The sequence below is a fragment of the Panthera onca genome, chromosome B2 (assembly GCF_046562875.1).
Source record: "Panthera onca isolate mPanOnc1 chromosome B2, mPanOnc1 haplotype 2, whole genome shotgun sequence".
NCBI classification, from domain to species: Eukaryota; Metazoa; Chordata; class Mammalia; order Carnivora; family Felidae; genus Panthera; species Panthera onca.
Window position 1 is genome coordinate 12,095,194 of NC_138343.1, and position 26,194 is coordinate 12,121,387.

The following is a 26,194-nucleotide window of genomic DNA, read 5'->3' on the forward strand; positions in this document are numbered from 1 at the left end:
GGGGCAGAGAAAGGGAGAGAGAGAGAGAGAGAGAGAGAGAGAGAACCCCAAGTAGGCTCTGCACTGTCAGTGCAGAGTCCGATGCGGGGCTTGAACTCACGAACCACGAGATCATGACCTGAGCCAAAGTCAGATGCTTAACTGACTGAGCCACCCAGGGGCCCCTTCAAGAACTGTTTTCAATTTGGGGGGAGGCACATAGGTATGTGCCTATGTTTAATTGTATGTTTATCTTACTGATGAGCCACCAAATATGTGTCCATAGCAGCTATCCCATTTTACGTCCCCACCAGCAATGTATTAAAGGGTTCCAAATTCTCCACATTCTTGCCAATGGTTGTTATTTTCCTTTTTTCTCGTTCTTTCTTTCTCCTTTTTATTATTATAGCCATCTTACTGAGTGTGAAATAGTATTTCTTATGGCTTTGATTTGTATTTCCCTAACGACTAACATTGAACATCTCTTCATGTACTTGTTGGCCTTTTGTATGTCTTTTTTGGAGAGATTTCTATTCAAGTACCATGCCCATTTTTTGAGTTGTTTGTTTACCGCTGTATTGTAAGAGTTCTTCATATATTCTGAATACGAGGTGCTTAGAAGATGTATGAATTGCAAGTGTTTTCTCCTGTTCTGTGGCTGCCTTTTCACTCTCTCCGTGGTATCCTTTTATGCACAAAAGTTTTTCATTTTAACAAAGTCCAATTTATCTGTTTTTTTCTTTTGTTGCTTATGCTTTTGGTGTCATATTTAAGAAACCATTGCCAAATCCAAGGTCATGAAATTTTACCCCCCTGTTTTCTTCCAAGAGCTTTATAGTTTCAGCTCTTATATTTAGGTCTTTGATCTGTTTTGAGTCACATTGTCTTTTGAACCACCTTGGCTTTTGTGGAGCTCAAATTCAGGTGTTGCCCTGCCGCCCTCATAACCCAGCCTCCTCCAACAAATGTCCCCTGCTCACCGCCTTCCTACGGTGGTCTATTTAGGCCTTCTTCCTCTGGATAGCACTCCATTCCCCAGAGATCCCTTTCTAAAAGTCTCCCCACCAAAATAATCTCTCACCAAGACGCCTTCAAATACCCAGCTCTTTGCTAGTGGCAGTGGGAACCCACTGAATAAATTGGCGGGTACTTAGACTTCAGAGCAGTTGACCAGTGGAAGGTTTCCCCTTTCCAAGATCGACTACATTTTACTAGTAGACTTTTTAAGACTAGACTTTACTTTTCAGAACACTTTTAGGTTCACAGCAAAGTGGAGAGGAAGGGACAGAGATTTCTCATACATCCCCTACCTCCACACACGCACACACACACACACACACACACACACACACACACAGCGTCCGTCACTAGCCACATCCCTGCGTCAGAGTGGTGCATTTGGTACCACGGACAAACCTACATTGGCACCAAAAAAAATCAGACTTAACGCTTGGCATTGTAGATTCTATTGGTTTGGACAAATATACAACGACATGCATCCACCTTTGCAGTTTCACACAGAGCGGATCGACTGCCCTAAAAATCCTCTGTGCTCTACCTATGTGTCCTCTCCTCCCCGGCGATTGCTGGGAACCACCGAATCTTTTTACTGCCCTCTCCATGATGTCACATAATTGGAATCCTACAGCATGTAGCCTGGTAGGGACTTTTTTTTTTTTTCAAAATTTTTTAACGTTTATTTCTTATTGAAAGACAGAGGCAGACAGAGCACGAGTGGGGGAGGGGCAGAGGGAGAGGGAGACACAGAATCCCAAGCAGGCTCCAGGCTCCCAGCTGTCAGCACAGAGCCCGACGCGGGGCTCGAACCCACAAACCGCGAGATCATGACCTGAGCCGAAGTCGGACGCCCAACCGACTGAGCCACCCAGGCGCCCCTTCTAGTAGGGCCTTTTAAAATCCATTATTGCCCAGTTCAAATGCCGGATCCACGAATCCTTTGAGGGGATTGCAATTTGCCTTCTTGTGTGTCCAAGAGGCACTCAATCAATATTTGTGGAAGGTGTGAATGAATCATCAGCAAGAGCGTTTCAATATCTCAACAATCACCAATATGCAACATCTTGGGAAGGAATGGCCGTCTCTGAAGCACCGATTTAATGAGAAACATTAATGAGAAACATCTAATGAGAAATTAAAGCAGCAGCAAGAAGAGTCGGGAATCATCGTGGAGGGCCTGGGCAACCCTTTTCCAACAAAGTCTTGAACCATCTCCCTATTGAAGGAGTAGAAACACTGCTAGAGACAAGGTCACAAGTGGCAACCATAGATGCACATCAGATCATAATTGTGGCTTGTAAGATTTCTACATGATTTCCCGTGACATGGTTTATTCATCCTTAGGTTACCACGGGGCATGGGAACAAAGAACCGTCCTTTACCTTCACAGGAAAATATCCCTTCATAGGAATAGTTCATTCAAGACACTTCAAGGTTTCCTGTACCACGATTATAAGATACACATCCCATTCCTTTCCCTCAAAGATTTGCCTGATTTTTGTAACACCTTTTCACAAAATTGTTTTGCCAATCGTCTGCTCAGTGTTAGGGTCAATTTATGTTTTATCTTAGAGTTGCTGACTGTTAGAAACTTGAAAGAGCCAAGTCCGTCTTTGGTTAGGCAAAGACGTTTTGCTTTGGTGATGTAAACCCAGCAAATTGAAAAAGGTCTTTAATGTTAAATAATGGGAGGTCAAATACTTAACGTTCAACAGTCACACAGCAGAGCAATTGATTTGCCAGGAATTTCTACACCGGATGACTGAAAAACATACAGACCTATTATTTCAAATGTTGGTCAGTTCAGCCAGCAAGCTAATTATTGGAGAGAGAGAGAGAGAGAGAGAGAGAGAGAGAGAGAGAATGAAGGGAGGTATTCATAAAATTGCCAACCATTTTTCCCCAAAGAATTGAACACTGCAGAAAAGCAATAACAATATGGGGGGAAAAATTAACCATTTTTTGCTTCTACTTGAACAAAATTCTTTCTGACTTCCCTTTAGCTGGCTTCTGTGTGTGTGTGCTTTTTTGATTTATTTTAGAGGTTGTAAGTGGTAGAAGGACAGGGCCTATGTCACCCTAGTTCAAGCTATGAAAGGAAAGAAGATTGTTGGAGGGAGGGTGGAGCCAGGGAACCGCTTGGCGAATAATCAGGGAATAAAGTCTTTCCTTAGGCCAGAAAAGGTTAAGAAAATATTAAAAAGCCAGTGGTGCCTGGGGGGCTCAGTCGATTAAGTATCCGACTTCTGCTCAGGTCATGATCTCACAGTCCATGAGTTCGAGCCCCGCGTCGGGCTCTGTGCTGACAGCTCAGAGCCTGGAGCCCTGCTTTGGATTCTGTGTCTCTGTCTCTCCCTGCCCCTCCCCTGCCCATGCTCGCACTCTGTCTCTCTCTCAAGAATAAGTAAACATTAAAAAAAAATTTTTTTAAAGCTGACGAATGATTATTCTCATTTTATATGTCCTAAGTCCCACCATAAATCTGTATGGGCAGTATTCTCTGGAAATGTTGCCTGATGAGGGAGAGAAGATTTGAGCCAACAAGACAAGGGAATGAATGTTGCAGAGACCAGCAGCTGGGTAGTTAGAAGAGGTTGGTCCCTAAACTATGCCTCTGGCTTTCTCTTTTTGGGCACAAACACTTGCCTGGTATTTCCTTTCTTCTTCCTCTTTCTCTCAGTCTCTTTTTTCTTATGCATTCTCTCATTTCCTTGGATAATGTGTACTTGAAGCAGGTTTATATTTTTGCATTTGTTAATCAAAGCTATATACATTTTTTTCCCTCAAAAATTTAAAGTGAATCACAGCTTTTCTGTGTCTTTTTACCCTGCTCTCTCTCCCCACTTTCTTCCCCCCATCTCCCGTAGGTTTGTTCCTTCTTTTTTTAAGTTTATTTACTTATTTCGAGAGACACAGAGAGAGATTGTGAGCAGGGGAGGCAGAGAGAGAGAATCCAGAGCCCGACATGGGGTTTGATCTCACAAACCGTGAGATCATGACCTGAGCCGAGATCAAGAGTCTGATGCTTAACAGAGCCACCCAGGCCCCCTGGTTGTTGGCTGTATTTATTTGTAGTTTTATATACTAGTTTTCATCATTCTTAATAGAAAAAAATACAAATTCCTTAACTCTGCCCAAGAAATACTGGTGGAGAAATTGAAAATGTTTGAGAAACATTACATTGGATACTTCTCTCCACTATTTGTTTTGTTTGCCTACTCCTCCTTGTTTCTGCCTCGTGCCAGCAATTATTAAGGATTCCCCCTAAAAATGTGAAGAATTTGGGAAGAGAGAACAAATTAAAAGCAGATCAGAAATCAAGTAAAAGGAATAAGAAAGATGGAAAGTTCAAAAGTACCAGGAACAAATCATGCTTTAAACTTGCTGAGACTGGCTCTTCTTTTCATTTTGGCCAACAAAACCTACTCAAAGAGATTGTTTTGGCAAGATCTCTTTTGCAGGAGTAGCAGAGGAGATGAACTTTGGAGAGAGGTTTGTCACTGGTTTTCTAGTTAGTTGTTGTATCATCGAAGTGAACGAGGCACTGTCATTCCTGCTGAGAAAAGGCTTCTCCAACACAGAAGGAGGAATTAGGTGCATGAAGGAATGATCGAGGGCTAGAATCAGAAAACGGTAAAGAACTTGAACTCTTCTTTTTTTAAAATGTTTTTTTTTTTTTTTTTAACTTTTCATTTGTGGAGACAGAGAGAGACAGAGTACAAGCAGGGGAGGGGCAGAGAGAGAGGGAGACACAGAATCCAAAACAGGCTCCTGGCTCTGAGCTGTCAGCACAGAGCCCAACGCGGGGCTTGAACCCATGAACTGTGAGATCACGACCTGATCCGAAGTCGGATGCTTAACCAACTGAGCCACCCAGGCGCCTCTCACCTATGTTTTTTGTTTTTTTTAAGTTTATTTATTTTTTTTAAGAGACAGAGAGAGCACGGGAGGGGCAGAGAGGGAGAATCCCAAGCAGGGAGGCTCCACACCATCAGCCCCGAGCCCAATGCGAGGCTTGAAGTCACGAACCATGAGATCATGACTTGAGCCAGAATCAAGAGTCCAATGCTTAACTGACTGAGCCTCCCAGGTTCCCCATATTCATATATGCTTTTTTCATTGATCTAAATCAGGATTTCTCAGCCTCAGTACTACCGACACTTTCGGCCAGATACTTCTTCATTATAGGGGAATGTCCTGTGCACTGTCAGATGTTTAACAGCATCCCTGCCCCCTACCAGCTACATACCAGGAGCTCTCTCCAATTGTGACAATTAAACGTGTCTCTGGACATCGCCAAGTGTCCCCAAGGTGGCAAAATCACCCCTCGTTGAGAACTACTATATCTAAATATATTCAAATATACCAGGCATCCTGATGAATGGGAGAGATAAGTGTTCTTCCTTCAGGGAGCTTGAAATCTTTATTTGCAAATTAAAAGTCAGTTTTGTTTTGTTTTTTTTTTTTAATTTTTTTTAACGTTTTATTTATTTTTGAGACAGGGAGAGACAGAGCATGAACAGGGGAGGGGCAGAGAGAGAGGGAGACACAGAATCTGAAACAGGCTCCAGGCTCTGAGCTGTCAGCACAGAGCCCGACGCGGGGCTCGAACTCACGGACCGCGAGATCGTGACCTGAGCCGAAGTCGGCTGCTTAACCGACAGAGCCACCCAGGTGCCCCCTTTATTTGCAAATTAAAATGCATGCACTTGAACATTAAGTGAATGAAGGAGACAAAGAATATATAAATCATTAAGCCCAGTAAAACTGGGTTTTCTTCTGAAAATCCTTTAAAAATTTTTTAATGAGTCCTTGCTTGGTGACAAATAACACGTATGGTGCCTGTTTCTTCAATTGCTGTGAGGATCAGGTGAGCAGATGTGCGATTTATTATCATTATTTATTATTGCCCTTATCATCAGCATTTATTTAAAGCTTCATAGTTTTCAAAGCTATTTTTAAATTTTATTTTGTTATTATTATTTTTTTGAGAGAGAAAGAGTGCACACAAATGGGGAAGGGGGGGAGAGAGAAAGAGAGAATATCTTTGGTTCCATGGAGCCCTACACAGGGCTATTCCCACGACCCTGGACTCATGACCCGAGTCGAAATCAAGAGTCAGACCCTCAACCAACTGAGCCACCCAAGCACCCCTCAAAGTTATTTTTAACTGTTTTCTCTCCTGTCTAAATAACTTGATGAGATGTTATTGTTTTGGCTCTTGTTTTAGAGACGAGGCTCAGAGAAAAGATGGATTCCGTTGATAAACAGCAGGTCCAAGACTCAATGTATTAAATAATAGTTGTTTCACCTCCTCCATATTGTCTGCTAAATGGGAAGAACGGGCTGGCCAAATGCCAGAGTGGGCCATCCGCAAGGGCTATGGCTGGGATCAGCTACGGACATCGATCTTTTCCTTTCTAGACATAACTACTCTTAGACCACCATGTTACACGGCTAGGAAATGAACATCAAGAAACCCAACTTGGTACATTTGTATTTTTTCTAAAATAAGCTTGTACTCATATAAGCCCGCACACCCCGTTCCAAATTTCTGTTCCAAGAGGCTTCATTAGCCGAAACGTTATGTGTTCAACGTCATCTGGACGTTGTGTACATTTAGCAGGGGCAATTCAGAGCCAAAGATTTCTTACCCTGCTTCAAAAGCACTAAACTGTTTCCAAGAAAATCTTTGGCTTAGTACAGCTTTGTAATGGACCATTTCTAAGGTTCCCCACTCAAGATATTGTCATCTGTGCTCATGCTGGTTTCCGCACCAAACAGAGATAGTCACTGGGTCTTACTGCCGACAACTCCCTGTTCCCACGTAATAGGACTTCATCAAGATGCAGTTGACAACGTGACACCCTTCTCTGCCAAGGCCGCCTCCCAGGGATGGCGGCCAGAGAAGCCAATGATGCCATTAGAAGGTTGAGGCCTAGAAATCACGACATAAAGAACTTGTCCCTGGTCCGTGAAGATGTGACAGAAGTTGGATTTGTTCTGAATGTCAAATCTGGGTTTGGGAGAATATTGCCCTTGAGCATCAGAGAATCAACAGATTCATATTTCCCCGAGACATTTAGCGGCTCTTCTCTGGCCCCTCCCACTCTATTACCACCACATCCCTTCCCTCCACCTACACGTTCAGACCAAGAAAACATTCACAGCTCGTGAATATTTCAACAGTGTGGTTTTAAAAGTACATTAAATTTTTTCTAGATGTTGTGCTTCTGATGTGGATAATGTTACACGATGGAATAAAGACCTCCAAAGAGCTATTCCTATTAATAAATTGGCAGATAAAATGTTAAGAGGGAGCCTCTACTCCTGATTCTCAAAAAGGGAGTCATTAGCATGATAGATGTTCTCCTAGGAAGGTACCAGGACCTCTTCTGACGAGAAGAAAGACATTTTTTTTTCTGTTCTAAGAATTACAGGAAAGGAAGAACTAGAAAGGAAATGAAGCTTATATTTTGAGAAGCAAATATATGAAAATATCACTTGAAGCCTTTAATTCGAAAACCCGGGAGAAGTTCCTTGTTAATTGAAAATCCGCTAGATAATAAAACGCTGTACATTAATTACAAATACTGTCTTAATACTAGATACTGTACAACATCCATGAATCCCGCATCCAGGGATCGTTTACTTGGGGCTTTGGAACACAATCCTAAATCTGTACGCATTCTATCCGAGAGCTTTCAGAAAACAAAAAAATCATCGTTTCTGAGCTCGGAGTGGCAGAAGAGGAAATTACAGGTCTGGGATTTCCTTGTCCTCTCTCATCACAGAAAATCTTAAGCATTTGCACATGTGGAAAGAAGTAGTCACTGAAGGAAGGTTTCTAGGGAAAAAAAATGCTCTCTACTCGGGATGCTGCCTGCGTGTTATTAGAACTTGGACTTCCTAGCAGAAGCTACATATCAGTAATTGCCATCCATGAGCATTTTATCTTTTATTTATTTATTTATTTATTTATTTATTTATTTATTGTAATGTTTATTTATTTATTTTGAAAGAGAGACGGAAGGAGCACAAGCATGAGTGAGCAGGGGAGGGGCAGAGAGAGAGGGAGAGAGAGAGTCCCAAGCAGGCTGTGCACTGTCAGTGCAGGAGGAGAGGCTCAAACCCACGAACCATGAGATCATGCCCTGGGCTGAAGTCAAGAGTCAGATGCTTAACCGACTGAGCCGCCTGCCAGGCACCTTACTCCCATGAGCATTTTAGCTGAACTGGACCAACTTTTTTCAAAAAATAAAGCGAAACTATATCCGAACCATTTCAGTCACCACAGAGGGCCTCGTCACGTGTTTTGGGGTCTGGTTGATGTACCTTTAAAAGCACTAGAAAGAAAACTTGAGGGAAGTCACTTAATCTGTGTTTCAAATTTCTCACCTGTAAAATGTGAGTGGTACTAATTGCTAATGTTTGTTGAATATTTTCTGTATTTCAGGTACTGTGCTGTGTACTTTACATTCATCATGTAATTTAATGCTTCCAATGATCCTTAAAACCAGGTTTCCTTACTGTCTCCATCTTCCAGATACGACACTTGGTGGGTAAACAAATTGGGGGAGATCACACAACTCATGAGCGTCCTAGTAGGCATGCAGGACCAGGCACAAGTCCGTGTGAACTCTTAACCGTATTCTATAAAGTTAAATAACCCTTGAAATATCCAGGAGAGTGTCTGGCGAAGATAGTAATAAGACGTGGCTGTGAATTCGGAAATAAAATCTGCCCTTAAGTACCTTTGTTTATGACAGAGGTTCTCAACTTTGGAGTATATTCAAATCACAAGGGCTATCTGAAAAAATAATAAAACTTTTGCTCATATCCCCATCTCATAAAAAATTGAAGCCGAACCTTTAGGATGGAGACCTAGGTGTCTGTTTTATTTTGTATTTTTAAAGCTTCTGGTTCTGATTCCTAGTAAGATAGAGAGGCACCTATCACCCCATCTCTCCCACTGAATGTAGTTATAAAACTTGAGCAAATTGCACAGAGCAGCCATTTGAAGGCTCTGATAAGTAAGAAGCAGTAAGCAAAAAAGCAGGTGGTTTGGGGAAGAACACCGAACTTCTCAGTCCCACTAGACTATTAATGAGTCTACTTTTTTTTTTTTTTTTTTTTTTTTTTTTGGTGGTGGGGCAGTCTGGACTCTAGATCTCCAGAAGAATCCCTCCAGTTCTAGCACAGGACAAGAAAGGGTCTCCCAATATACAGAGAGAGTGGGAGACATTCCCGTTAACCCTAGTGACCTATAGGTATTTAAAACTCTGAGGGAGGGATCTTTCCTCTCAGTTAAGAGGAACTGTGGTCCCAGGAGGGTGAGGGGCTCTGCAACTTATTTTTGTCGTATGTTTGCCTACTTGTTGGCCCTGGAAATGGGCACATTGTAGAAAGCACATGACAAAGTGGGACGCCTGGAGGGCTCGGTTGGTTAAGCATCTGACTTCAGCTCAGGTCATGATCTCATGGCTCGTGAGGTGGAGCCCCATGTGGGGCTCTGTGCTGACAGCTCAGAGCCTGGAGCCTGCTTCAGATTCTGTGTCTCCTTTTCTCTCTTCCCCTTCCCCTGCTTGTGCTCTCTCTCTCTCTCTCCTTCGAAAATAAATAAACATTAGAATATTTTTTTTTTTTTTTTAGAAAGTACATGACAGAGTGGACAAAGCTCCAGTCGTCTTCCAGGAGACCAAAAAGGGGAGCCTCAAGGAACTGGAATGTGTCATGGAGAGAGCAGAAAGTGAGAAGCTTGAGAAAATGACCCCATGAAAGTGTTTATGGACTTCTGGTCCCATAAGCTGTACACATAGAGATTTGATGCTCACAAGCACCTTATAGGCTTTGAGAGCTGACCTGTGGGATAAATTAGTGCCCAGGCCCCGGAACGACCACTGGATGCTGCACACGTGGGACTGGTCTGAATAATAATGCGAGGCTTTGAAAATGGGATGAACATCAAAACTACAGGAGACTGTTTGGAACTTGTGCCTTGCATCCAACTAGGTTGTTTGGCTGATGAAACAAATACTTCAACATTATCCAAGATTTAAATGAGGCCCAGAGTTTCATAGCATAATTCAAAATGTCCAGGATAAAACCCAGATTTAGTCGGCATGAAACCCAAAGAAGAACCAGTCAAATCTCAACTTCAATGGAAAAAGACAATGAACAAATGTCAACACTGAGGTGATAGAGATACCACAGTTATTTCGCAAAGACTTTAAAGCAGCTCTGACAAGTATGCTCCAAGAAGAGTAAACCCTGTGAAATGGCTGGAAAAAATGGGATGTAGATTTCTTAGTGAGGAAATCAAAACTCAAAGAAGAACTAAACAAAAATTTTAGTCCTGAAAAATAGCATAACCAAAATACAAACGCAGTAGAGGAGGTCAAGAGGAGAATGGAAATGACAAGGGAGAGAGTCGGCAAATTGAAGATATATCCATACACATATCTGCACAACTGAGTTAACAAAATATTGAAAAAACTATAAACAGAGCTTTATGGGCCAATGTAACAGTATCAAGATGTCTAATATTCATGTTATTGGAGTCCCAGATGGAAAGGAGACAATGAAGGGCAGAAAAAAAATATTGGAAAAGAGAATTGCTGAAATTCTTGAATTTTGTGAAAGACATAAACCTACAGATTCAAGAAGCTCGGGAACTCCAAACAGGGAGGCTGGGGGGTTGCGGGGTGGAGGGGGAACCCCCACAGAGAAATCTATGCCAAGACACATCATGATCAAACTGCTAAAAACTCAAGACAAAGAAACAGTATTAAAGCAGTCAAAGCAAAAATGACACATTTCTTATAGGGAACAATGTTTCAATGACTATGGCTCTCTAAGAAATCATGAAAGCAGAAGGAAGTAGCATGGCGTTTCTTTAGAAAGGACTATCAATCCAGAATTTTATATGCAGCAAATATCTTTGAAGAATGAAGGAAAATTAACAGTATTCTCAGAAGGAAGAAAACTAAGAGAATTCTTAACCAACAGACCTACCAAAACCAAAACAAAAACCAAAACACCTTCTAAAAGGAAATGCAGACAGAAGGGAAATGATATCAAATGGAAATTTATAATATCAGGAAGGAAGAAAGAGTCACAAAAAATGTCATATATACAGGTAAATATAGTAGAGTACCCTTCACCCTTCTTCAGCCCTTTACAATATGTAAGCTGATTGAAAGCAAAATTCTAACTGATTAGGTCTGATTGGGTTTTTGAAATATATAGATATAATACATAAGACACCTATAACAGTACTGGAAGAAGGCAAAGGAATCTATCTAGCGGTAAGGTTTCTGAATTCCATTTGAAGTGGTAAAATATTGACCCTAAATAGACTATAAAAAGTTAAGTATGGTTATTGTAATCTCTGGAGAACCCACTAAAAAAGAATCCAAGGAAATATAGCCAAATACACAATAGAACAATTAAAACAGAATATTAAAAAAATTTAAGTAATCCCAAAGAAGGCAGAGATGGGGAATAAAAAGAGAAATAAAATAGAAAAAAAATAAGAAAATGTAGACCTAAATCTAAACACAGCAATAGTTATCTTAAATGGGAATTGTCTAAGCACACCAATTATATAATGCCCATCTCTATGCTGTGTACAAGAAACTCACTTCAAATATAATGATAAAGGTAGGTTAAAAGTAAAAGGATGAGAAAAGGTAAATCACACAAACCCTAATCAAAAGAAGGCTGCATAGCTACATAAATAGTCAGGCAAAGTGGACTTCATAAAAAAGGAAAATTGTTAGGGATAAAAAGGAACACAGCATAGTGACAGAAAGATCAATTCACCAAGAAGACATAACAATCCTAAATGTGTATGCACCTTAAAACAGATTTCAAAATACATAAGGCAAACTGGCAGAATTGAAAGAAGAAACAAACACATCTGTAGTCATAGTTGGAGTCTAAAATATACCTGTCAGTAATTGACAAAATAAGTAGACAAAAAACAATCAGCAAAAAGAAGCTGGAGGAAAGGCAACAGAATTACATTGGAGCACCTGGGTGGCTCAGGTCATGATCTCACAGTTCGGGAGTTCGAGCCCCACCTCAGGCTCTGTGCTGACAGCTCAGAGCCTGGGGCCTGCTAGGGATTCTGTGTCTCCCTCTCTCTCTGCCCCTCCCCGCTCATGCTCTGTCTGTCTCCCTTAGAAATAAAGAAACATAAATGTTTTTTTTTTTTTTTAAATGCCTACAGAATAACGTCAAAATGAGGAATAGAAGAAGAAAGGAATTTGAAAGATTGCAGGCAAAATTACCTACCTCACTGTCTGTTTTATATACCTCGGTCGTAGAAACAAAAATCCCCATAATGCTTTCACTAGAGAACATTTTCTACAAAACCAGAGACATCCCTCTAAAAGCATATCCATTTGTTTCCTAAAATATGATTGACCTTAGGCAAGTCATGTCCCCTTCCCACCTCCTTTTCCTCATGGGCAAAGTGAGGAGTTGCCCCCACTTAACCCACCCTCCCTCCCCACAAGATGAGATTTTATCCACGATTCCTTCTAGCTCTGTGATTTTCCCGCTGCTTTTATTTCCTGGTGATTTTTTTTTTTTTTCTCGGCTGGTGTTTTCAAATCATTCTGTACTGATGGAGCCAAAGTATCTTTTCATCTTCCTCTTGCTTAATTTGCAAAGACGGTATTAAAGATAAGACAGGGTGGGCGACCTGAGTCACTGGTGTTCAACCGAGAGGCTGTGGTCTGGAAAACTCCCCTCAGACACAAACATTTTGAAACAAAGGTAGAAACCGATATGGAAAAAAGCAAAAGTAGAACAGCTTCCGACCAAACATATTTTGCTTTATTTTCTGCTGAAATCTCTTTTTCCCCCTGTCATGGAGACGCGGCTTAGGCAATATTTAACCAAATATCACTTATGTGTAACGAGAAACGTGGTAATATTACATTTGGAAAGTTAGAAATTACAAGCAAAGCCTGACAAATGGTTCCAAGTTTGATAATATGAGAAGAAACAGAAGAAATTAAAGGGTCAAACCACATTCTCCTCAGCTTCCTAACACGTTTTGTCCAAACAGCTTGAACAATTGCAAAATATTATTCAGGTAATTTCTGGGCATTCTGCTATTACCGTGAGAATTTGAGCAACGTTTATTGAGCATTTATGGTATTGCTTTAGTTTTAGGCCCCTCAGTAGACGCAGGCAGGTAGAAGATACGGTCTCCATTTTCTAGTTACCATGAAGGCTTCTTGCTGGGCTCTTAAATTGCAGGAAGTGTGGGTGTTTTGCTTATCACTGCGTAACTAATTCCTGGGACAGTGATGCAGAGAGGGCATGCTCCGTGCTAGTTATAGGATGTTATAGGAAATTGATTACAGAGCTGATCTCAGCTTTCTCCTTACTGAGAGGATGCCTCTTTGTACAAGATCAGATTGTATGCATACACATAAAATATACACAATATGATGATTTGTTTGTTATATGTACCTATGTAACAAACAACAGATTTGTTTTTTGTTGTTATCTATACAGACCCCCCCAAAACAACAGGGCGGATGACATTTTTCCGTTTCCCAGCTGGTTTTCTGACTGTCCAAGAGCTTGTAAAACCCATCACCTGGAGATCTTGTTCAAATGCACATTCTGATTCAGTAAGTGTGGGACAGGACCTGAGATGTGCCTTTCTTTAAAAAAAAAATTTTTTTTTTTACATTTATTTATTCATTTTTGAGAGACAGAGCACAAGTCGGGGAGAGGCACAGAGAGAATGAGACACGGAATCTGCAGGCTCCAGGCTCTGAGCTGTCGGCCCAGAGCCCGACCCGGGGCTCGAACTCACGAACTGTGAGCTCATGACCTGAACCAACGTCAATGCTGATGTGTGTCACGGGTTGAAAAAGAAGTTTAAGAGCAGCTGCTGGGGTATCGTGGATGCAGGAGGAGCATCTCAGGGGAGACAAGAGGTGTGTCCTAGGCTGAGAGCCAAATATATATGAGTCTTGGGCCTTGTTTAGCGTGGCTGAGCTACCTTCTTTCCCCGAATCACTGTCCTGGCGGCCTTTGTCTGGTAGAGGTGAGGCACAGTGCCCAGAGCACCCCAGAAACTCTTTTCTGCAGCCTCAATCGGGATATTTGCCTCACGGGGGCAGCCTCCCTGGTCGCTCTGTTTGGGGGCTGGCTAGTTCAATTCCATGCCGCCGAGCCCTGAGACTGAATTTCTCGGGTCATCCAGACAGCCTTGCTTCACTAGCCCTGCCTTAGAATATGTCCGGTCGCCCATTCTGTTTTCACAACCCCGGGGAATGTTACTTTCTAAATAAACCTGAGAAACTATTTTTACCTGGTTTTGTCTTCGTCAGACTGGCCTGTGTTGATGGGTGACCATACATGTAGGAGGGAGGATGCCCACTGAAACCGTAATAAAACCCGCATCTTCTAAGTTGCCTGGAAGTCACCAGCATCTTTCCTAAAGCATTCTCTGGGAGATTGTTTTCAAGCGGGAATTTTCATGCTAACCGAGGCTCAGGGCACCTACAAAATCTTAATTCTCTTTGCAAGATGTCCATTGTAGTCAAACAGTGAGCTGTGCGTTTTGGCTCATTGGGGGAGGGGACGCACAGGCAGGAGACACACAGGAGCCATTTGGGTTTTGAGCTCAAGGAAGGCACGGGTCTGCCATTGTCCTTCGTCGCTAAACATTGGAGGGCTTTAGGAATCTCCGAATCCCCCTGGAATCCTCATAGCAGGGAGGATCACTGGCTTACTCCTGAGTGAATGAAAATCTTATAACAAATCAGTATGAACATCGTTAGCCATCCTTTCCTGAGAAACTGGGTCCCTTTCAAGGACTTTCTGTCTGTAAACTCCCCTTTCTGCCCACCACTCCATTACCTTCAACTCTTGCGTTGAAAGAGACAAAGCAAAGATGGCAAGACACCACAAACCTTTGAATCTTCGTGGTCTGGTGGAAAGCACAATAGACAGTGAATACTCATGTGTCTGAGTCTGGGCTATGTCAGTAGCTCTGGGACGTTTAGCACATTGCTTAACTTCTCTTATGTTTCCAATTCTGGTTATAAAAGAAAGGAATTGGACTAGACGGTTTAAAATATTTTTTTTTTCAGCCCTAAATATCTAGGTGTCTACAGCTTAGTTTCTTTCTAGAACTTGTGTGCCCATCCATGGGGTTCTGACTTGTGAGACAAAAAACTCGTTAATGAGAATAGTGTCCTATTTAGTTTGACATTGGAATTCGTTTTTAAAAACCAAGATTACCTGGGTGAGTGAAACATATATTAAATCCCCACCAAAGTCAGGAGGAGACCATCGCTCAGCACATTATTAATTTTACACTGATCAACTTGGCGGTTTGTGATTGATAGTCCATTTCATGTCATTGTTTTTTTTTTGTTTTGTTTTGTTTTTTATCCTTTAAAATGTACCTTCCCTCTCCTCTGCCCTCAGCTTCATCTGAGATTATTTGAACTGATACACTCAGGGTGAATCCTTAGTACCCTACCCCAGCCAGGGGGGCTCTAACACAGCAACGCAAAACCCCATCATCTGACAACAAAACACTGATTCTCACAGGAAGCAGGCAAGAACTTTGTTTTAATAAAAACAGTCTTAGAGCACATACCCATGCACAAACCACGCATGGAAAAAATGTGTCATTTTTACCTTTGCCTGGGGGAAAATGTTGATATTGTACCATGGCTAATAGAAATCAAACCAACGTTAAATCTCTAAATGACTTTTCTCCGCAAGTGGGAGAGGCAGAGTTTAGTACCCAGGAGAGAAAGGCAGAGGAAACTTGATATAAGGTGACTTGGCATTCTGGTTCCCTAACAACCAGAGCACCATTTCAGGAAATGGAAGGGAGGAATCCGAAGTGCCTGAAAACGATTCCAAGAGAGATAACAGACCATTACATCAGAACTAACTCAAACCTGCCGTGGGAGGCTCTGTCGCTCTTCATTAATAACGACTGAGTCTGGCAAGAAATGAAACAGATGAGTGAGGGGTCTTCACAGAGCGGTGGTTCGGCTCACGCACTGCCAAATTTCATGTGGCATGTTGTAACTTTACTACTCAGAATCATAAAAGAGCTGGGCATGATTCCCAGAACATTGCTAACTTTTCTTCTCTCTTTCTGCGGTCCACGTATTATAATTGTATGATTTTTTTTTTTTTCCAGAGCCATTTTCAACTCTAGAAATGGAGAGAGTATGCAAGGCACATGTTACCTAAGTTTAGACCCGTTCCCTCCCGGCGAGTTCTGCCCTAACGTTTAGGTCCTATGGGAGCAGTGGCAGTTTAAAGGGAGTGAGAAGAATGACCGGCCACGGTCAGAGATGAAACAATACTAGCACAGCACCTGCATTCAAGCCCCTGGAAACATCACAAGGTTTCAAATCGCCCTGCCCCACCCCCACTCTTGATAGGTGATCTCGGCAGGTTGTAAGATGTCAGCCAACTCAGCTTTCTGTCTACTCACCCTCAAAGTTCTGGGGATCATCTTCCATCCTTGTCTCCCTTCCTCCATCTCAGAGAAGGAAGCATCCTTCCTTCTCTCCAAGCCACACCCACCGTCTATGTCCAGAACTTGTCTCCTCTCTCTGGACCCTGTAGTCTGACCCATGCAGGCACTGGGGTGGGTGCATCAACACAACTACGGGGTCCCCTGCCACGGGCGCTCTCCTCTCTGCACACTGGCCCCCTTGGTCCAGGACTCCTTCTCCCAGGACTTCGGCTCAGAAAGATGGGAATATTATCTCAACTTTAGCAGCTGCCACCCCGGACCCTCCTTCCCAGCTCTGTGCTTGAGGCTGTCTAGAGGTCAAAGCCGTGGAAAAGGAACATGAAAAGAAACCTGGGAAATTCATTTCCTCACAGGCCACGGTCTCTGAGTTTCCACTTCCCCCCCAATCTGCCTGCACGTCCCCAACTTTCAGAGTCCTTTTAGCAACGCTTCATCTTTGACAGAGGCAGGGTTATCCTAATAATTTTATCTCTCCTCTGGGTCTCTGCTCGCGGCCTTCAAGCAAGCCCTGTCTTTCTGAAACATCCTTCTCTCCACCCTGCCTCCTACCTGTCCCATCCCGCTGTCATCTTTGTTCTCTCCAAGCTCCTTGAAGATGTTCTTTTCCACATGAATGGACTTCATCCCCGGCATAGCAGGGCACCCCGGTTTACCTCTGTCGCAGATTGCATCTAAAAACTCCGGACAAAATACAAGAAGCCACTACCTGAAGCCTGAAAATGCAGCCAAAGCAGGCAGATTGGAGATGGAAATTGAAGCTTGGAGAAGTGACCTGCAAGGAAATGAATTTGTCAGATCTCTCTCTCTCTCTCTCTCTCTTTCTCTCTGTCCCTCTCTCTCTCTCTTTTTCTCTTTTCTCATAGCTTTGCCCTGAGGGCAGCCCCAAGCACCGAGCTGGGAAGGGGTCAGCCCTGGAGGCTGCTAAAACTGAAATAATATTTCCAACTTTCTGGATTGAGAGCTGAGAGAAGGGGTCCTCGTGGGCCAGAGTGTGGAGAGGAGAGTTCCAGGGGCAGGGCGGGGTGGGGGAGTCCACAGTTCTGTTGATGACCCCACACAGGGCGTACACAGTCAGACCCAAAACAGCACAGCCAAGGCTTTGAGAACTGAAGTGATAGCTGAACCACAGCCTGCCTCTGATTAATCTCTGAATGGGGCACACAGGGGACACACTGAAAGTAGCATAACAAAGTCTTTAAAAGGTGAAATGAGATTAGAAGCACCACCCACAGAAGGCAAAACACCACTTCCAGCCGGAATGAACTAAGTTCATTGTCTGACAAATCAAACAAACAAACAAACAAAAAAAATAAACCCAACACTTTCCAGAGAATTATAATAAGAATCTACAGAACAGTTTTCATAAGGGCCGGGATAACATCCAAAATCGCTCAAGAATACACGCAGCTAAGAAAATGTGACCAATTCTCAAGGGAAAAGACTAGCAACATATATATGTCAACCCTGAGATGACCCAGATGTTGACATTCTCCAGCAGAGGTTTTAAAGCAGCTATTATAACTATGATCTATGAAATAAAGGTAAAAATACTTACAATGGACAGAAAGAAACAAGTTCTCAGCAGAAAAATAGAAACGATAAATGGAATTAATCAGCAATGATACAACTGAGAAATGAAAGATCTGAAAATTGAAAAAGTCAGTGAGCTAGTGCAACAGCAGAATGGAGATGATAGGGAGGAAAAAGAGTCTGTGAGTTTGAAGACAGATCAATAAGAATTATCCAATGTAAAGAACAGGGAGGAAAAAAATAAAATGAAAATAGACCCTCAGGGACCTGTAGAATCATATTAAGAGGTCGAATGTATATGTCATGGGAATTCCAGAAAGAGACAAAAAAGAAACCAGAGTTGAAAACTGCCAAAATTGGAGATGGACATGAACTTACAGATCAGAGCAGCTCAGCAAACCCCAAGCATGATTAACTCAAAGTAAACCACACCTGACACATCATCATCAAGCTCCTGAACACCAAAGATGAAAAAGAAAATCTTGAAAACTATTAGGGAAAAATGACACACGACATGCGGGAGGAAAATGATTCGAAGGCCCATGAACATCTCAGGAACGAGAGAGGCCAGAAGACCGTGGATCAACGTCTTCAAAGTGCTGAAAGACCGAGAACAAAACAAGGGCTTTATATCCGAAAGAGGCTGGAATGCAGGTTGATTACTAACTACGGGTTCCGGTCCAGGAAATGGGACAGAAATCCAGAGATCAGCACAGCGGTGGGGCTCCGAAACAAGAAAAGGCCTGATTGACATTCGAGGCTTGCCTGGCCACCTGAATGTCAGATGTGAGACTCACACACACGGGCACGTACATCCATAGGGTCCAGGAGCTCATCAACAAGCTGGGAGCAGGGGTTAAATGGCCACAGCTGCAGGAAAGGGCTCACAGGGATGTTCAGATCTGGCTAGACATTAGCAGTTTTCCACACGTGTCCAAAATGTTTCACCTTTGTCCACACGATTCCCTCTGCCTCGGTCGCCTACTTTCTCGTCTCAGTATGACTGATTTCTCCTCATCGTCCACGGCCTGGTTCACATGTAACCTCATTCATTCCATAGCATAAACTTACTGAATGCTTCCTGTGTGCCAGGAGCTGAACCTGTCCTTAAAGTCTTTCCGGCTCTTCCGACTGAAAGCAATTTTCCCCTCCCCTGAATTTTCATACCGATTCATCCTACTCATTGTACATTTCATATTACAGCTAGCCATAGGAGAGCTAGCATGGACGTTGTATTACCTGAGGACAGAGGCTGTGTGTGACTCAGCTTTGTGTTACCGGGAGGGTTTATCGTGGTAACTGAAAGGTACTCATATAGTTCAATACTTTTCACAAACGAAGTGAGTGGATACCTTTTGTCTTCGTAAACCAATTAAAATGCTACCAGTCGTTAAGAGTAGCGTGAATCCAGGGCACCTGGGTGGTTCAGTCGGTTAAGTGTCCGACTCTTGATTTTGGCTCAGGTCACAATCTCATAGTTCATGAGATCGAGCCCCTCGTCGGGCTCCGCACTGTCTTGTGACTCTTTCTCTCTCTCCTTCCTGCCCCCTTTCCTGTTTGTGCTCTCTCTCTCTTTCAAAGCAAATAAATGAACATGAAAAAAAAAAAAAAGAGTAGCATGGATTACTTCTACTTTTTAAAAAAATCACTCAATCAAGTAATTATTTACTCTAATTAGCAAATGATAAAAAAAAGTGGAAGAAAAAAGGAACACTGGCATTTCTTAGAACTAACTCTCATAACTCTTTGCCATTCTCCTCGGAAGACTCACAGAAGGTACACAGGGCTGGAAGGGGACTTCAGTGTGAAAGACCAACCCCTTATTTTACAAATGGGAAAACTAAGAGGTAAAGAGACGGCTTCAACTCTCACAGTAGTTGAACCAGACTAAAATCCAGATCTTTCCAGCTCTCCCTCTGAAATTCATGCTTCCTCTAATTCAGGACTGCGAGATACAGATCTGCTAAAATAGAAGACCAGAGATTGGTTGAGTGAGCCTGGATGGTTGGTTAACATCATTGAAGAGGCTGGTCATCTCCTCCCACAAGATTAAGGAGCTATTGTGAAAGTTAACCCAATGTTTGCCTAGCCCTTCCTGAGTGTCTAAGGCTGAATACAACCCCTACTCCTGCCTCTCCAGCTAGTTATTTCACTCACCAATTATGACCCCGTCATTTGAAGTATGAGACGTTCAGAGGGAGTCAGTTCCGAAACAAGGTGGAGAGCATGGTTGGAATGAAAAGCTCCGCATCTGATCTCAGTTCCCTCAAACCCTGAGTCGAGGACACCGTGAAACCTGTTATTGCCTTTGGTGCCTCAGTGTCCCTCCTTGTGAAAGGATGTTGAAAATAACAGTAACTCTGGAAACAGAAATGGAATGCGCATCGACTGACCACCAAATAAAATAGATTTCAGATGGAAACAGAAACAAAAACCTAGAGAAGGATGAAGAGCTTTAGGTATAAAAGGAAAGAAAAAAAAACTAAAAAGATAATCCGTTTAAGAAGCTGATTTCTTTTCTTTCTTTCTTTCTTTTTTTTTTTTTTTTTTTTGTCATTCCCAAAGTAAGAGGGCAGGATAATACTGCCAATGCTTAACTCCAAAATAGATAAAAGGTTAAAAAGAAAAAAAAAAAAGTCTGCTCTATTGAGGAAAAAAGTCCTGAAATAACCTATCACCGGTGTTCAGAAGTCACAAGGTCATCATTCATCTTTATAAAAAGGGACACTGAACAAAGGCAAAGAAGGTAAAGGGTTTACTTTTACATAACATCAGGACAGGTAAAAGAAATAACTGTAATTCCATGGGCCTTGAGCATGACAGAGAAATTTAAAGCTTTAAGAAATGGCCTATGAAATGCCATACTTCTGGTTTCAACAAATGCTTGGAGACATCATGAAAGTCCTTTTGAAATGGACAGAAAATTTTGTTCACCATTTCTTTTAAATACTTTATATATATATATTTTTTTCTTTTTCTTTTCTTTTTTTTTTTTTTGTTTTCAAAATCTGACAGTCTACTCTGTCTTGACCTAAAATCAGTCAGGGTCAAACCATCCACAACTTTCAAAGCTTACATCTAATTTTACTACCTTAGACGTCGATTATTTCTTAACTTCAACACAGAGTAATGTGTGACGCTAACAAATCATCTCTGCTATCAGCTCTGCGTTTGCCACCTGACTATAAAGGCCCTTGTAATGGTCTTTTAAATCTGTTTATGCACACATACGGCACACATTCTTACCAAATGAGGAATGGGAAGAAAAATCAATGCGCTTGTCCAGTGAAACTTTGACATAGATGCACCCCTAAATGCAGAGATAAATGCCTAGGAGACCAGGGTCATAGACTGATGTGTAGCAAGACTAAAATATCTTCAAATTCTCTTGTTGTGCGTTTTTTTTTAAATTATACAAATTTGAAATTATACACAGGACATATACAGGTTTCTTTTAATATTGAAATATTTCCTCCCCCAATTTTCTAGTAGAATGGCATCCTTCAGTATAGTAAACATAGAAAGAAAGCCCATAACACGTTTGGTTCAGTCTTCTGGCTATTTTCAGGCTAAGTGTTTTGTTTTGTTTTCCCTTTTGAATTATTTAAATCCCCATGCCCACTAATGCTCTGCACTTTGCAAAAGTGTAATACTAAGAAATCTTATATTTTTTTATTAACTTGTGGATTTTTCTGGGGCAAGAATATCCTTTAAATGTTCCCTGAGGAGAAACCAAAAAAGAGAGGAATTTTCCTGAGTTTTTGCTTGTAGCTCGTGGTGAATGGGAAAATCAGTCCTCACTTAGATCTACATGGCTGTTTGTGAGCAGAAAATAGTTTTAATTATTGTGCCTATGCAACCAAGATTTTCTGGGACAATCCCAATTTCATTCTTTTCAGTAAATGTGAATTTCTATTACACTTGTAGGAAATTGTCCAACACACATACTCACAGAGGTGATTAAAGTCCATTGTGGAGAACTGTGCACTGCAGCATTGTGGGTAACAACTGGAAGCGAGCTAAATGCCCTTCAGTAGGAGAATCATTTAAGAAGTTTCAGTACATCCATATAACACCAAGCAGATTCAGGCAGATCTCTATGAACCGGCCTGGAAAAATATTCAAACTATAGCGTTCGTTGAAAAATAATCAGGTTACAGAACAAGTGTTTAGTATACACCCAATTGTGTCACGCTTAGAGCAATTCTACCATTTAGGTTTGTAAAGGGTTAGCAATTTTCTGCAGGATATCCCAGAAGCAAATCAAAAAAGTTGGCTTTGGGTTGGGATGGAGGTTTAAGCAAAAATGGAAAAATTTTACTTATCATTCGTATTTCCTAGCTCCCAGGATTTCTATGTCACCTTCTGTGAATTAAAGGTTCTTTGATTCCCCCAATCCTCATTGCTTTCCACCATGTGTGAGACCCTGTATTGGCATAAACTCCTGCAGTCCTAGCCACAAGACGTGAGCTTGCATGAGCTGGCATGAGATGGTTGGGGAAAAAAAGAAGGTGAATGTCATAGAACTTAACTGCTGAGGGCTGCAGCCAACAGCCCGATATTGTGTCTAGAGGGATTAAGTGTTCCAGTCACCAGCACTATCAAGGTAGTTCTTGGGACCCCTGGGTGGTTCAGTTGGTTAAGTGTCCAACTTCGGCACAGGTCAGGACCTCACGGTTTGTGAGTTTGAGCCTTACGTCGGGCTCTGTGCTGACAGCTCGGAGCCTGGAGCCTGCTTTGGATTTTGTGTCTCCCCCTGTCTTTGCCCCTCCCATGCTCATGCTCATGCTCTGTCTCTCAATAATAAATAAACGTTAAGAAAGAAAGAAAGAAAGAAAGAAAGAAAGAAAGAAAGAGAAAGAAAGAAAGAAAGAAAGAAAGAAAGAAAGAAAGAAAGAAAGAAAAGAAAAGAAAAGAAAAGAAAAGAAAAGAAAAGAAAAGAAAAGGAAAGAAAAGTTCTGATCAGAGGTGGGTATAGAAGCTGCCAGGTAGAGGTAATGCAGAAGTCAAGGACATGGAATCATTATCATTCAGGTTGTCCAGTGTTTCCCTTGGACTTGGTTTGTGGTGGAGATGGCTGGTTGCAAAGTTACCCAATATCCAATCTCTTTGTCTTCCTCAAAATAAAACCCAAATGTTGTCTGGGGCTACAGAGTATCCAGGTCAAAACATTCACTTCCTCAAACTCTCTTAATACAGAAAGGGCTGTGTTACTCATTATTGGCGAATAGGTTGAAAGCAAGAGTCTTTTGGGTGACACTTTCTGAAAATTTTTTTTTCTTGATAAAATAAAAAAGACAGACTCAGCTGACTTATGCCTTTAGTCCTTCATCTTTCAACCTGCCTGGAAATGGATTGGAGGTCTGGGGGTGGAAAAGCCATCTTGGAGCCCCAAAGATGAAAAGCAAACATTGAGGATGGTGGACCAGGTCATCCTGGGGCAGATTCAGAGAGCCAAGGCCACTGCCCCCTCTGGAGTTCCAGGTAGAGAAGAAAAATCGACCTCTGTTTGGCTAAACTGCTGTAATCATTTCTATGGTCAAAGGTAATCCTAACCAATTCTGGATCCTCCAACAAAGGTTCTGGAATGGAGGAAACAAAGGGCTGTCAAGATTCTGGATGGATCATGAGAGCTCTCGACAAGTGGGCTGTGATCCTGCAGAGTGGGGGAGTCTGAGAAACAGACCAAGAAACTCTAGGAAAAGCCAGGGTAATAGACCTGGGAAAACACAGGGACTCTGTGCATTGACAGGTGCTCGGATGCCCAGGACGTGCCTGGAAATCATTGGTTTGTTTGTAGAGCGGGATCCTCTAGGAAACAAAAGGCAAGGCGGCTTCTGACTGCTGTATAAAATGGGGTGAGAGTGAAGTGCTTGGATGGCTCAGTTGGTTAAGGATCTGACTCTCGATTTCAGCACCAGTCATGATCTCACAGTTCACGGGTTCAAGCCCCCCGTCAGGTTCCATGCAGACAGCGCAGAGCCTGCGTGGGATGCTTTTTCTCCTTCTCTCTCTGAGCCTCCCCAGCGCATTCACTCTCTGTCTCTCACAATAAATAAATAAACTTAAACAAACAAACAAAAAATACAATAGGGTGCGAGAAAGTTGCACGCTTTGCCCAGATCAGCTGCTTCCTGGTCCTCAGCCCGTAGGCCTGCTCCTTTTTTCCCAGATGCTCGACCAGGTCATGGCGATGGAAATCTGTGCCCTTTTCCTTCATCTTTCTGCCAGGACTCTAACAGAGCTTCAGGCCCCATTTGCATCCAGCTGCCCAAGAGTGTTTCTGGATGTTTGACTTAGCAGAGCCAGTAGCCTGGGGTTGGGTGCAGAGGGGAAGAAGGAGAGAGCTGCGCTCTAGCCACCTGGCTCCTAGAAGGGCACGCCGTCTCCTGCTCGCTTCCGTTACTTTTATCAGTTAAAATGACGACAACAACTCTATAGGGGAGGGAAGGTGAGTCAAAAGGATAAATAAATAAGTAAGTGTTAACTGGAAGGGTTTCTCTTTCTTTCTTTCTTTTTTTTTTTTTAAACTTACTCGGAAGAATGCATTATCTGTTAGTAAGTAGTGTAAGCAATTATCTTTAGCGTGGAACTGGTATATTTTAGGCAACCCTACAGAAATGGTGTAAACAACATTTCCTGTGTCAAAAGCAGAGATCCAAGTCTGTTTTAGAATGGTCCTAATCTCCATCTATTATAATTTCCACCAATAACTTGTCTTTTTATATATGCTCGCATCTGTGTGAAAGACAGCATCCCACATTGACCAAGTCTCCATCTGGTGACAGGCGGGGGAACAGGAACGTAGACTGTCACTTTATGCAGATGGATTTCTATTAATACAAACAAGTGACCCTAAAAGAGAAATTGGCTAGCTCCAGCATAACTTTAAGAAGATTGTTCTGAATTTCCTGAAAGCAGGTTATTTCTAAATACATGGTGTTGCCTTTTAAACACAGATCAGGCATTTTGTCCTCCTTAGAGCTGGTTTTCCAAAGTGGGCTCGCTGTTCCGAGCCCATTTACTTGCGGAGGGGGTGGCAGGAAGAGATTGCAATGAGAAGGGTGGGGGGGTGTCTTGTGGGATCAGCCCCAAGTTTTCCTGATCACTTTTTCAGGACCCATCAGGCTATGAATGCTGGAGAGGGCAGAGCAGGGAGGTGAGGGGGACAAAAAGGAAGGGAAGTGGTTGAACCCATCATAGTTTTTGCCGACCATCTTTTCTCCTTCCTCACCATGAGAATATGCAGCTTGCAAATATGCTCAGTGCATCCATGGGGTAAATTTACATTCTGAATCTATACAAGCAAACCTTTACCAAGGGAATCTGCTTTCAAGGATCACTAGAAAGGCTTTCACTGGCTTCCTCTTCCTCAGTGACCCACTCCTGGCCAGGCTTGGCAAGCAGGGCACCAACTGGGCCGTGGAGATGCTCGACAGTATAACTCGTAGCTGTAAACAACCCAATGGCCTGTCAACAGAGATTGAGTGATGTTATATCCGTGCAGCACAATACTGTGATGTGATTAAAAATAATATGTTGGGATAGTATTTTTCAAACTAGTTATTTCAGTGCCACTTCACAGTTTTTGCCCTATGTTCTGCTCCTCTATTACGTACTTAATATGTTTCTTTAAATTGAATCCATTTTTTGAAGGGGGGGTTGAGGAAGAGAGTTGGGGAGAGGAACAGAGGGAGAGGGAGAGAGAGAGAATCTTAAGCAGGCTCCGTGCTCAACGAGCCTCCACCTCATGACCTTGGATGATGATCCGAGCTGAAATCAAGAGTCGGATGCTCAACCGACTGAGCCATCCAGGTGCCCTTCAAATGAGTTTTTAAAACACATATTCCCATCCATCTCGTCCTAAACAGTGATATCTGTGACATGAGTTTGATGTGCTAATTATATTTTTCAGTACACAATAACATAAACAGGTAAGTATTAAAATAAAAAAGTGTTTGGGACCCCTGGGTGGCTCAGTCAGTTTAGCCTCCGACTTCGGCTCTTATCACGATCTCACAGTCCGTGGGTTCGAGCCCCACGTCGGGCTCTGTGCTGACGGCTCAGAGCCTGGAGCCTGCTTCAGATTCTGTGTCTCCCTCTCTCTCTGCCCCTCCCCTGATC